Source organism: Cricetulus griseus, chromosome 7 (genome assembly GCF_003668045.3).
Source record: "Cricetulus griseus strain 17A/GY chromosome 7, alternate assembly CriGri-PICRH-1.0, whole genome shotgun sequence".
Classification (NCBI taxonomy): Eukaryota; Metazoa; Chordata; class Mammalia; order Rodentia; family Cricetidae; genus Cricetulus; species Cricetulus griseus.
Window position 1 is genome coordinate 39,210,502 of NC_048600.1, and position 11,292 is coordinate 39,221,793.

Consider the following 11,292-nt stretch of genomic DNA (forward strand, 5'->3'; position numbering starts at 1 on the left):
AAACAAGTTACAAAGCGGGAGGGAAGCAAAGTCCGGGGCGGCCGCTTCCCCAGAGAAATGAGACCTCGTCTCTTCTCCCTCCTCCAAATGGCCCTCAGACTCTCGTCTGGGCCGAACCAAAACTCCTTACAAGACACAAAGACACAGAGACACAGAGACACATACACACAAATACATAGACTGTCTTACCTCCAACTGGCTGTGAAATTGAGACTGGGGGGTGTCCTGATCTCGGTGGGACCTCCAAATGAAAGACCCTCGGACCGAGGAGTCTCTACAAATCGGACGATCCCCCCAAAAACACTCAATGTCCAGTCCAGCTGATGCAAAAACAAGAGGTAAGTTTATTATGGGACGTTTGCGCAAACGGGCTTCCCAGTCTGACAGACAAAGAAAAGCCCTGTTCCTCTAAAGCAGGCTCCTTTTATAGGAGAAAAAAAAACATAGGCTTTTAGGGGTTTGGGTACGTGACCAGAGTCACAGATCCTTTGGAGATCTCTTATCTTTGGGGCTGGATGGTCTCCTGGCTCAGTGGGATAGTCTGTTTTTATCTTCATGACCCTAGGGCAGGGTGGCCCTCTAGGAATTTTTGGTATTCAGTTAGGTTGTCTTGTGGCCTTGTAAGGGAGTTATTTCTGCCAGCTAAGAAATTCCAGGGGCTTGGGTCATTGTGACCTTGGTTAGGTTTTAAGTCAGGTCTCCCTGTTCTTAGGGTGAGAGGATTGTTTTTCTTCTTAGTTATTTCTTTGTTAATTCTAAAGTCCTTCAATACATGGGGTCCTCATGTACAAACACCTATATCTGAATCTCTTTAACTTAGTCACGTTTGCAAAGTCTCTTTTTCCATATAAAGCAGTGATTGCAGTTTGTGTCACTGCCACCATGGACATTATTTTGGTGGCAGTCTAGGAGGCGGTCTTTTGAATCATACTATAGGTACAATCTCTCTCTGCAGCAATCATGGTATTTAATCACAGGAAGATCAAATGCAAATATTAAGTACTCTCAGGTTGGGCTTGGGGCTTCATGCTCTACTCTCAGCAGCCATGAAGCTGAAGCAGTGTGGTAATACCTTGCTTGTACAACTAAAGCCTGTCTGAAGGTCAGAGAATGGAGCTCGCTACTAGCTAACCATAGAGGTACAGACAGACAGGAAGTGAGGTAGCTGGGTGGAAACAGGAAATAAGCAGGGAGAAACAGGAACTCATTTTTATCTGCTGACAGGCTAAGTAGGTAAGGAGGTGTGCTGTGGCATGCTCCTTCTCTCTGATCTCTCAGCATTTTCCTCAATATCTGACTCTGGGTTTTTATTACATAGACCAAATAAGAACTCTATTTACAAAGCAGGGCTGGAAATGTTCCTCAGTAGGTATGGTATCTGCTGAGTATTAATAAAACCCTGGGTTTTGTCCCTTACACCCCATAAACTGGGTATGGTGACACATATTTATAATGTTAGCATTTGTGAGGAAGAGATAGGAGAATGAGAAATTCAAGGGCATGCTCATCTACACAACATTTGAGGCCAGTCTAGGATACATAAGAACCTATCTCAACAAAACAATATAGGGAGAGAGAGGTAGAAGTGATAGGAACACTGTTGAATAGTGAGACACTGGCTTAAAAGATCCCACCAACAAAAACAATATGATTGCTCTCAGTCCACTCCTATAACTAAGAGCACCTACCATTGCATATTGACTCCACATTGCCAGCTAATTCTGTAGTATGGTATCTAACATATTGGGGAAAATGCCATAGAGTGAATGAACAATATACTAGTGAATATTGCTCTGTATTCCACCACTAGTATTTCCCTCCAAATAGCTTTTTTCTATAAGCAGGACTGTAGGGATCCTACTAGCTATTGACCCTTACAATCCTTACCTTCTTATGCTTGGAAAAGGTCAATTGCTTTCATAGTTATGTTTGAATAGTCCCAGGAACAATTCTGGCCAATCCCTGTGGTTTGGTTTTATGGCCAAGCCACTCTGTGGAGGGTAGGATGGCTTTTATAGTGTTCAGTCTGGTTACACACATGACTGGGGTTCATGATGTGAAATTCTTGAATAATCAATAACAATATGTTAAAAATGGGAGAAGGGACTTACATGTGAAACAAGGTTGTTCCCTAACTTGAACTAATAAATAAATTTTAAAAAAAGAAAAATCTTTTGACTTGAAAGAAAAAAAATGGATAAAATCCTATAAATTCTAGGGTTGTCCTTGCTTTGTATATTAATAAATGGTTGAGTATCCATCATACAGATTGATGTTTCTGTCAGGGTTGGTATCTAGCCTGATGTTACAGGCTGGATGTCTATGTCCCAAAATGACCCATGTGTTAAAACTCTACTGTCTGATGGATTAGTGTGATGGCTAGCTTTAATTATCAACTTGACACTACTTAGAATCACCTGGGGAGAGGGTCTCAGAGAGGGACTATCTACTATGGATTGGCCTGTGGGTATGACTGTGGGAGATGGTATTAGTTAAATTAATTGATAAGTAACAACATAGTCCTACTATGTGTGGCACTACTCCCCAGATAGAGGGGACTGGACTGTATAAGGGTAAATACATGAAGCTGGCCACAAGCAAACAAAAAAGAAGGCACGTGTGCATTCATTCTCTCAGCTTTTGCCTGTAAAAGCAATGTGACTATTGATTTGAAGACTCTGCCTTTGCTTCTCTGCTGTGATGTACTGTACTCTGGAATTGTAAGCTAAAATAAGCCCTCTCTCCTCCAAGGTGCTTTGTGTCTGGGTGTTTTGTCAAAGCCACAAAAATGAAATAACAAATGATGTTTAAACTTAAATGCTTATGAAAGCAATTGGGTCATATCAAGTTAGGAGACTGGAGCCCCTGCCAAGTGATCACTGTCCTTATAAGGAAGGGGAGAGGAGAACACTCATTCTCTCTGTGTGTCTCTGTCCCTGTCTGTCTGTCTGTCTTTCTCTCTTACACACACAGCACAGGCACGGAAGTCAGAAGATATACAAGAATCCGTTTGATCCTTTCATTGTGTAGTGTTGGGGCTCAGCAAGAGCCTTTACCAACTGAGACCTCCCAGTGGTCCAAATTTTCATTTTATTTCTAAAACCAGATCATGACACAACACTACCATCTCCCAAGATGGCTCTGGTCACAGAGGTCTTATATCAGTATGCTTCAGTCCTGTCAGTCCCAATGCCCCTTCTATTAAAAAATTAATTTCTGATTCCCTTTTTATACTCCTGAAGTGAAGCCCATAAAGAATGTGTATACATGCACCATTTGAGAACAATTAGTGCTCCAAATATGAAGGAGAATTGGGAAGTAAATTGTAATAAAAAATAGTTTGTTTTCACAACATCAGTTATCTTGTAAATTCCTTCCCACAATTCTAAAAGGCTGGTCAGAGCACTCCCATCCCTATTAAAATTTTTGTCTCTTCCCAATTAGATACCCTATACTTAACCATCAGCCAAACTCTGCCCTGCCCACTGCTGATCCATCATTGTCACGAGATGCTTCTGTGATCCCTTGTGACACTTTTTCCTACCTGCAGGTATTTGGTTCAATTATTTTGACTCATTCATTGGTTGTATTCTCCACTTGAACATAAACTTGCACATACATGACTCCAAGAATGTTACCTGTCTTATTCAATGCTAGCACATCATAGAAGTTCAATAAATATGTGTATATAATACATCTGTATTATCTATACCCACACATCTGTTGGATAATTGAATCAATGTATGCTTTCTTTTACAAACAAAAGCACCCCAGATCTAAAGAGACCATTTTTTAAATTATCTTGAATAGACCAAGAACTCGAGAGTCTGTAATCCTGCCCTTGGTTATAGAACTATTATAAGGTGAGTGCACTCAGGTTCCTTGGTTCCTCAGTCAGTGCCCACACCATGCATGTGTGGTTTTATCCTTAAGTAACTGAAAAAGAGACATTTGCATGAAATGACATGGGTGCTGCTTCTCCTCCTAATTAATCAATGAAAAATTGAACACAGTCTTATCATGTAAATATGAGAAACATATAATGCATCTTAGCTGAGGTGTGGTGGATTTTTCTTCTTTCTTGGTGTACCAACTTCCTACATATGATTTGCATGGTCCCAAACTAAACTCTGAGGTTCTTAGCAGCACATGTACATAGTAATTAAGCAATATGGCAAGTGCCATATTTCTGATACTTCTTCCAGAAAGACATATTTCGTATTGAAGAAATAAGCAGTGTGTACTTTACACAAGGTGTGAGAAGGGAACCAGTGACAGGGAGTACACGCTGCTGAAAATGACACATGCCAAAAGCTACTTGGAAATACTTCATGAAATTCACCAGTTCAGTGAGGCTTTATGTCAGAAGCCAGCCTTGGCGACCCCATACCTAGTTAGACACCAGAAAGTCTAGCTTACTTTCTGGAGATTCCGGATATCTGCCTGAGAAGCAACTAACACCTATCCCCCTCCCCCATTTCCTTAGTTAGTGCCTGAGATAAACACAGGAGATTCAGAACACCTACCTGAGAACAATTAACTCATCCCTCCCCCCACTTCCTTTTTCTCTGCTCCTCTCTTCTCTTTAAAAAGCTCCTTGGTTTCTTGGTTTCAATAAAATCGGCCTTGACAAGGGAATCTGCTTGGTCCGGCTCTTTCTTTCTCGCCCATTATTTGCAGGCGTGATCCACCTCGGACCCACGAATTACCGAGCCCCGCGGGCCGGGGCAGCTTTAGCTGCAGCATGCCACTTGTACACTCTTCCCTCCCCTTGTTTATTCTATTCAGAGTGGCACTGCATCTTGGCAGAATACAAAGCATTCCTAACAGCGGTTGGGGTTGCCCAAGTTTAGAAGTGAGCTGAGAGAGCAGTTTGTATCTACTTTTGAGTTTCCATGTGAGAGGAATGCAGTGATTATTTCCAGCAACTTTGAAAGTTGTGTTCTAAAAACCTGAGAGATGCCTGTAGAAGGCAACACCAGTGCACTTGAAGCAGAACAAAGGTAAAGGAGCTGATGATTTGCCTCTAGAAGCCACTGACCAATGTACTATTTACTGCAGGCTCAGATATAAAGCATGAGAACTCACTCCAAACCAGCAAGGATATGGATTAGTAAAGGAATGATTTCCAGCTGGGCTCCAGTGTTGATGTGATGAGGTCCACTCTGCTTCATTTCTGATCTGATTACATTCATCAAGCCTTATAAAATCTAGGCATTTTTTTTTCTTGGCATTGCGAGTGATGTCTTAGACTGAAAAATGTCACTACTCCTGCATGGTGAGAGAATTTACATTGAAGCAGTGAATGCCTCTTTTTTCTATTTCTTTTTCAAATTTAATTATTTATTTTTCATCCTGACCACAGTTTCTCCTCCCATTCCCTCCCTGCCCCTGCCCACCCCATCAATCCACTTCTTCTCATTTTCTGATCAGAAATGGGCAGGCCTCCCATAAATATCAACAAGCATGGCATATCAAGTTACAATAAGACTAAGCACCTTCCCTTGTATTTAGGCTGGGCAAGGCAATCCATTAAGAGGAATAGGTTCCCAAGAGCCTGTAGGGGAAGCTGTAGCCACCCTTCTTAGGGGCTGGCTACAAGAGTACCTGAGGGCTTGTGAGGGCGTGGTCAGAGTGAGTAGGGGGACTGCGTTTTCGGTTTCGGTTTTTCTTTGTTTCTTGCTGTACAGACTACCACCAGCTGGCTGGTCCGCTCTGTAAGTAAGGCTTTTCCCTATTAAATACCCTTATATTTCTACCTGACTCCGTATTGGTAATTACCTACTATATCTGGTGTCAGAAGCGGGATATTGGAAACCCACACCCCATTTGGGACAGGCTGTGGGTTCCATCGGGCCCGCCGCCTAGGCCCGGAAAGCACCCACTCTCCACAGGCGTTCCCGGCTAGCAGCCGACCCACTGCTGCTGAGCTGCTCAGAACCATCCACCCAGCTCAGAGACAGTTTCTAGCTGCCTAGAGTCCAGGTAGGCCTCCGCTTTCAGCTGTGGCTTCCCCTGGCCTGCGGGAAAGCCCGAATCTGTTTCAGTGGTTGTAGCCGCAAGGCCGTATACTCTCTAAGATAAGCGCAGGAGCTTTTGTGACCTCTCTCCACCGCTGACCGACTGCTGCCAAACACCTCGAAATAACTAAACGCCTGTGCTACCTGCTGATCAAATATATTTACTACATCTGGAGTAGAAATCAGGTAAAATTATGGCAGAATATTTATCATTTGCTAAAATTGGTAATATTTTTGCTTATTACGTGAATTCAGTGTTTGAGGAGGATGCTAATTTGCCAATTATTGGCCTATATGCTGTCATGGCAGTTAGCTTGCTGGTACAAATAGTATTACTAGCCAGAGGACTCAGGAATAGAGATAAGGATAACCTCACCACCTGCTTACAGGAAATAACAGCTTTACGATTAGGTCAGACCACAATTGTGCAACAAATGGAACAGAAATTGGATGATAAGCTTGGCTCTGTGTCCAATACACTAAAGACAGAGCTGGCTGATGAGATGCAGCGTATTTATGATAAGATAAACACAGAGAGATCCTCCATGTCTGAGGCCTCAGAAGACCATGACCAGCTAAAGAATATCTGTAGCCAGCTAGAAACTCAGATAGGCAATGTTACTCATCAACTAGACGCAACGGTACAAAATACCCAGCATAGGGTTGAAGAATTGGACAATGCCATTCAATCAGTTATTAAAGCATCCAAGGTAACAGATCAGAAATTTGAGTCTAGATTTGAATGTTTGGAAGATAATTTACAGTACAGGGCTGACAGATTACATAGGTCCATACGGTCGATTGCTGAGGACTCAAAATCAGCAAATCATGACCTGGAATCTAGACTCCAATACCTAAAAGGCAGTTTCCATGCCATCCAGACGCTGTCTAAGGATGATCGTATGAAAGACCTAGAAAAATGTGTAGATAAGCAGTTAGAGCAATTTACAGATTCACTAACGTGCTTGGAATCTTTTATGATTAAGGAGATTGAAACTTTTCAAAAGGATATCATTGCTAGGCTTAAAGATCAGTGGGATGCCTCAGAAGCAGAATCACTCCAATCCCAGGCACCTACTCCACCCAGGTATCGTGACTATTCTTCTAAGGTTGTTACTCGTACACCATTAGTGTACCCAGCTACCATGGTAGAAAAGCCAGCTTCTAAGAAACACCCTCATGGACGAATGGTTTATGAATGGCAACCTATACAGCCAAAGGATCTTAAGAATATTAAAGAATCAGTTGTCTCATATGGTCTCCATAGCCCATACGTAAAACAGCTATTACATTCATGGACAACCTTTAACAGGGTGACACCCACAGATTGGGAACGATTGGTAGCAGCTGTACTTGAGAATTCATGCCAAATCCAGTGGAAGGCATTGGTAAGGGAAGAGACAAAGCTCCTTAAATGTCAGGGCATAAAGAAAGGTTTTGAAGTGCCTCTAGATAAGCTTCCTGGTCAGGGTATTTATGCTGACCCACAGGTTCAGGCTAAATATGATGACGATATACTGTCTCTTTGCAGGAAAGCAGCATTAAATACCTGGGATAAGGTTCATGAGCCAGGAGAACGTCTAAAAGCTTATACCAGAATAGAACAGGGACCTACAGAACAGTTCCAGGACTTCTTACAAAGGTTAACTAGGGCAATAAAATTACAGGTAACAGATCCAGAAACAAGACAATCAATTATATATACAATAGCTTATGAAAATACAAACCCTATATGCAAAAGAATACTTTTGCCTTTAAAGATCAGATCAGCTCCGTTAAAAGAATGGGTTTTGTATGCAGCCAACATTGACTATAATGTGCAAGATACTAGAGCTTGGGTAGGAGAAGCCATCTCCAAAGGTTTAAAACGGCAACAGGAAATTAAAAGGTCTAGAGGTGAGGATGTAAGGGCTTGGCAAGGAGAAGCACCTTACAGAGGTCAACATAGATACCAAGAGGCTAGAGGTTACTACTACTATGAACCAGAACCTTGGGTAGGAAGAGCCTTCCCCTGGAGACCACGAAGGCTCCAGGAACCTAGATGTTTCAACTGTGGTAAAATGGGACATACTAAGAGAAATTGTAGACAAATGAATTCTAACAATGCCTCATATGGAAGGCCACTGCCTTCTGGATTGTGTAGAAGGTGTGGTAAGGGCAGACACTGGACCAATAAATATAGATCGACCAGGGACATACAAGGAAACCCCTTAAGGTCGGGAAACCCCGAGGGGGACCTCAAGAAGGCCCCCACATCGAGAAAGGTCAGGTCATTCCCAATAGCAATAAAAAACAATCTCTCACAGGAACAATAGACAGTTCTTTACATATTGTGAAAAAAGATATTGCTCTAGATGGTAGTTTGAATAGTGATAAAGAATCAAGTGTGAATGGACAAAATGAGAAACGCATATTTTGGCAAGCTTCTATTAATGATAAAAGGCCTCAGTTAAAAGTTAAAATTAATAATAAAGTTATTTCTGGCTTAGTGGACACTGGGGCGGATGTAACTATTATTACTCAAAAGTCTTGGCCTCAGAAATGGCCTCTTAGAGAGGCAAATGTACAATTTTTAGGAATTGGAACTCTATCTAGAGTTCGACAGAGTGTTAACTCAGTGGTCTGCATTGGACCGGAAGGACAGAAAGGGATACTGAAACCATACGTGGCAGATATAGCTATAAATCTCTGGGGTCGTGATCTCTTACAGCAATGGAATACTCAGATTAATATTCCTCCAGTGTCAGATACAAATTATGAAAAAGATCTGGTAAGACGCTATGGAAAACGGTTACCAACCATCCATGCTGTACAGAAACTAGGTACAAATGATGGACCTTCAGAGGAGCCAAAGGCCCTGCCATTGAAGTGGCTTACAGATGAACCAGTTTGGGTAGGACAATGGCCTATGACCTCTGAGAAGCTAGAGGCTTTAGAAAAGTTAGTACAGGAACAGCTAGATGCTGGACATATAGAGGAATCTACCAGTCCTTGGAATTCTCCTGTATTTGTCATCAAAAAGAAGTCAGGTAAGTGGAGAATGCTGACAGACCTGAGAGCTATAAATAAGGTAATTCAACCAATGGGCTCTCTGCAACCTGGAATGCCATTACCTTCCTTAATACCTAAAGGATGGCCTATCATAGTCATTGATCTAAAAGACTGTTTTTTCACAATACCGTTACAGGAAAATGATAGAGAAAAATTTGCATTTACTGTACCAACTCTTAATAATTCACAGCCAGTTAGGAGATATCAATGGAGGGTTTTGCCACAAGGAATGCTCAATAGCCCTACTTTGTGTCAACACTTTGTACAGCAACCTTTGGGAATAATTCGTAAGAAATTTCCACAATCTCTTGTTTATCATTACATGGATGATATTCTTTTATCAGATTCTAATAAGGAAACTTTGGAACGTATGTTTGAAATGGTGAAGGAAGTTCTGCCTCGTTGGGGATTACAGATTGCACCAGAAAAGATACAAAGAGGAAATTCTATTAACTATTTAGGTTACAAGATAGACTTACAGAGAATCAGACCTCAAAAGGTACAAATTAGGAGAGATCGGTATCAAACTCTTAATTCTCTTCAGAAATTATTAGGGGAAATTTCTCAATTACAGACAATTATTGGTGTAGAAGGACATGACTTAAAGCATTTAAAAATGGCCCTTAAAGGTGATAAGGACCTAAACAGTCCTAGAATATTATCTGATGAGGCAGAAAAAGAGTTACAATGGGTAGAAAACAGAATATTGAATGCACATGTAGATCGGATAAACCTTAATTTAGACTGTATTCTGGTTATCTTGCCATCCAGAGAATACCCTTCTGGAATTCTGATGCAGAGGGAAGACACTATATTGGAATGGATATTTCTGCCACATAAACAGAATAAAAAGTTAAAGACATATATAGAAAAGATTTCTGATTTGATTTTAAAGGGTAAATTAAGACTTCGCCAGCTGACTGGAAAAGATCCAGCAGAAATTATAGTACCTTTAACTAATGAAGAAATTTCTTCCTTATGGAAAGATAATGAATATTGGCAAATAGCTCTTACTGACTTTTTGGGAACAATTAGCAACAACTATCCCAAAACTGACAGAATTAAATTCATAAAAAAGACAGTCTGGATTCTTCCACGTATTGTAAGACAAACTCCCATTTCTGGAGTTCTTACCTTCTACACTGATGCCAACAAATCAGGTAAGGCAGGTTATAAAGCAGGTGAGGTAAGTAAAGTAGTTCAAAGTCCATATACATCTGTACAGAAGGCAGAATTATATGCAATTCTCATGGTACTTAAGGATTTTACAGAACCTCTTAATATAGTTACTGATTCTCAGTATACAGAGAGAGTCATGTTACATATTGAGACTACAAAATTTGTTCCTGATAATACAGAATTAACTTCTCTGTTTTTACAATTACAGGAAACTATCAGAAACAGAAGTAATCCTATGTATATTACACATATCAGATCCCATACGGGTCTGCCTGGCCCACTAGCACAAGGCAATGATGAGATTGATTGTTTATTAATTGGAAGTATGCTAGAAGCCTCAGAATTTCATAAGAAACATCATGTAAATAGCAGAGGTTTAAAAAAAGACTTCTCTATCACTTGGCAACAAGCCAAGGAGATAGTGAAAAACTGTCCTACTTGTTCCTTTTATAATCAAACTCCATTGCCAGCAGGTTGTAATCCTAAGGGCATTCGGAGAAATGAGGTTTGGCAGATGGATGTCTTTCACTTTGCAGAGTTTGGAAATTTGAAATATGTGCATCATACCATAGACACATTCTCAGGGTTCCAATGGGCTACTGCTCTTAACTCTGAAAAAGCTGATTCTGTTATTATACACCTGCTAGAGGTGATGGCAGTTATGGGTATACCTGCACAAATAAAAACTGACAATGCTCCAGCATATGTCTCTACGAAATTGGAACAATTTTTCAAATATTATAACATAAAGCATGTTACTGGTATACCACACAATCCTACAGGACAAGCAGTGGTTGAGAGATCTAATAAAACACTTAAGGAGATGCTCAACAAACAAGCTTGGAAGACTAAACCCCCCAAACATAGGTTACATAATGCTTTATTAACACTAAACTTTCTTAATGCCAATGAAAAAGGACAAACAGCTACAGAAAGACACTGGACTACGGAAAAAACTGCTGAACTCAATCAGCCAGTATACTTCAAAGATGTACTAACCTCTGCATGGAAACCAGGACATGTATTACGTTGGGGTAGGGGT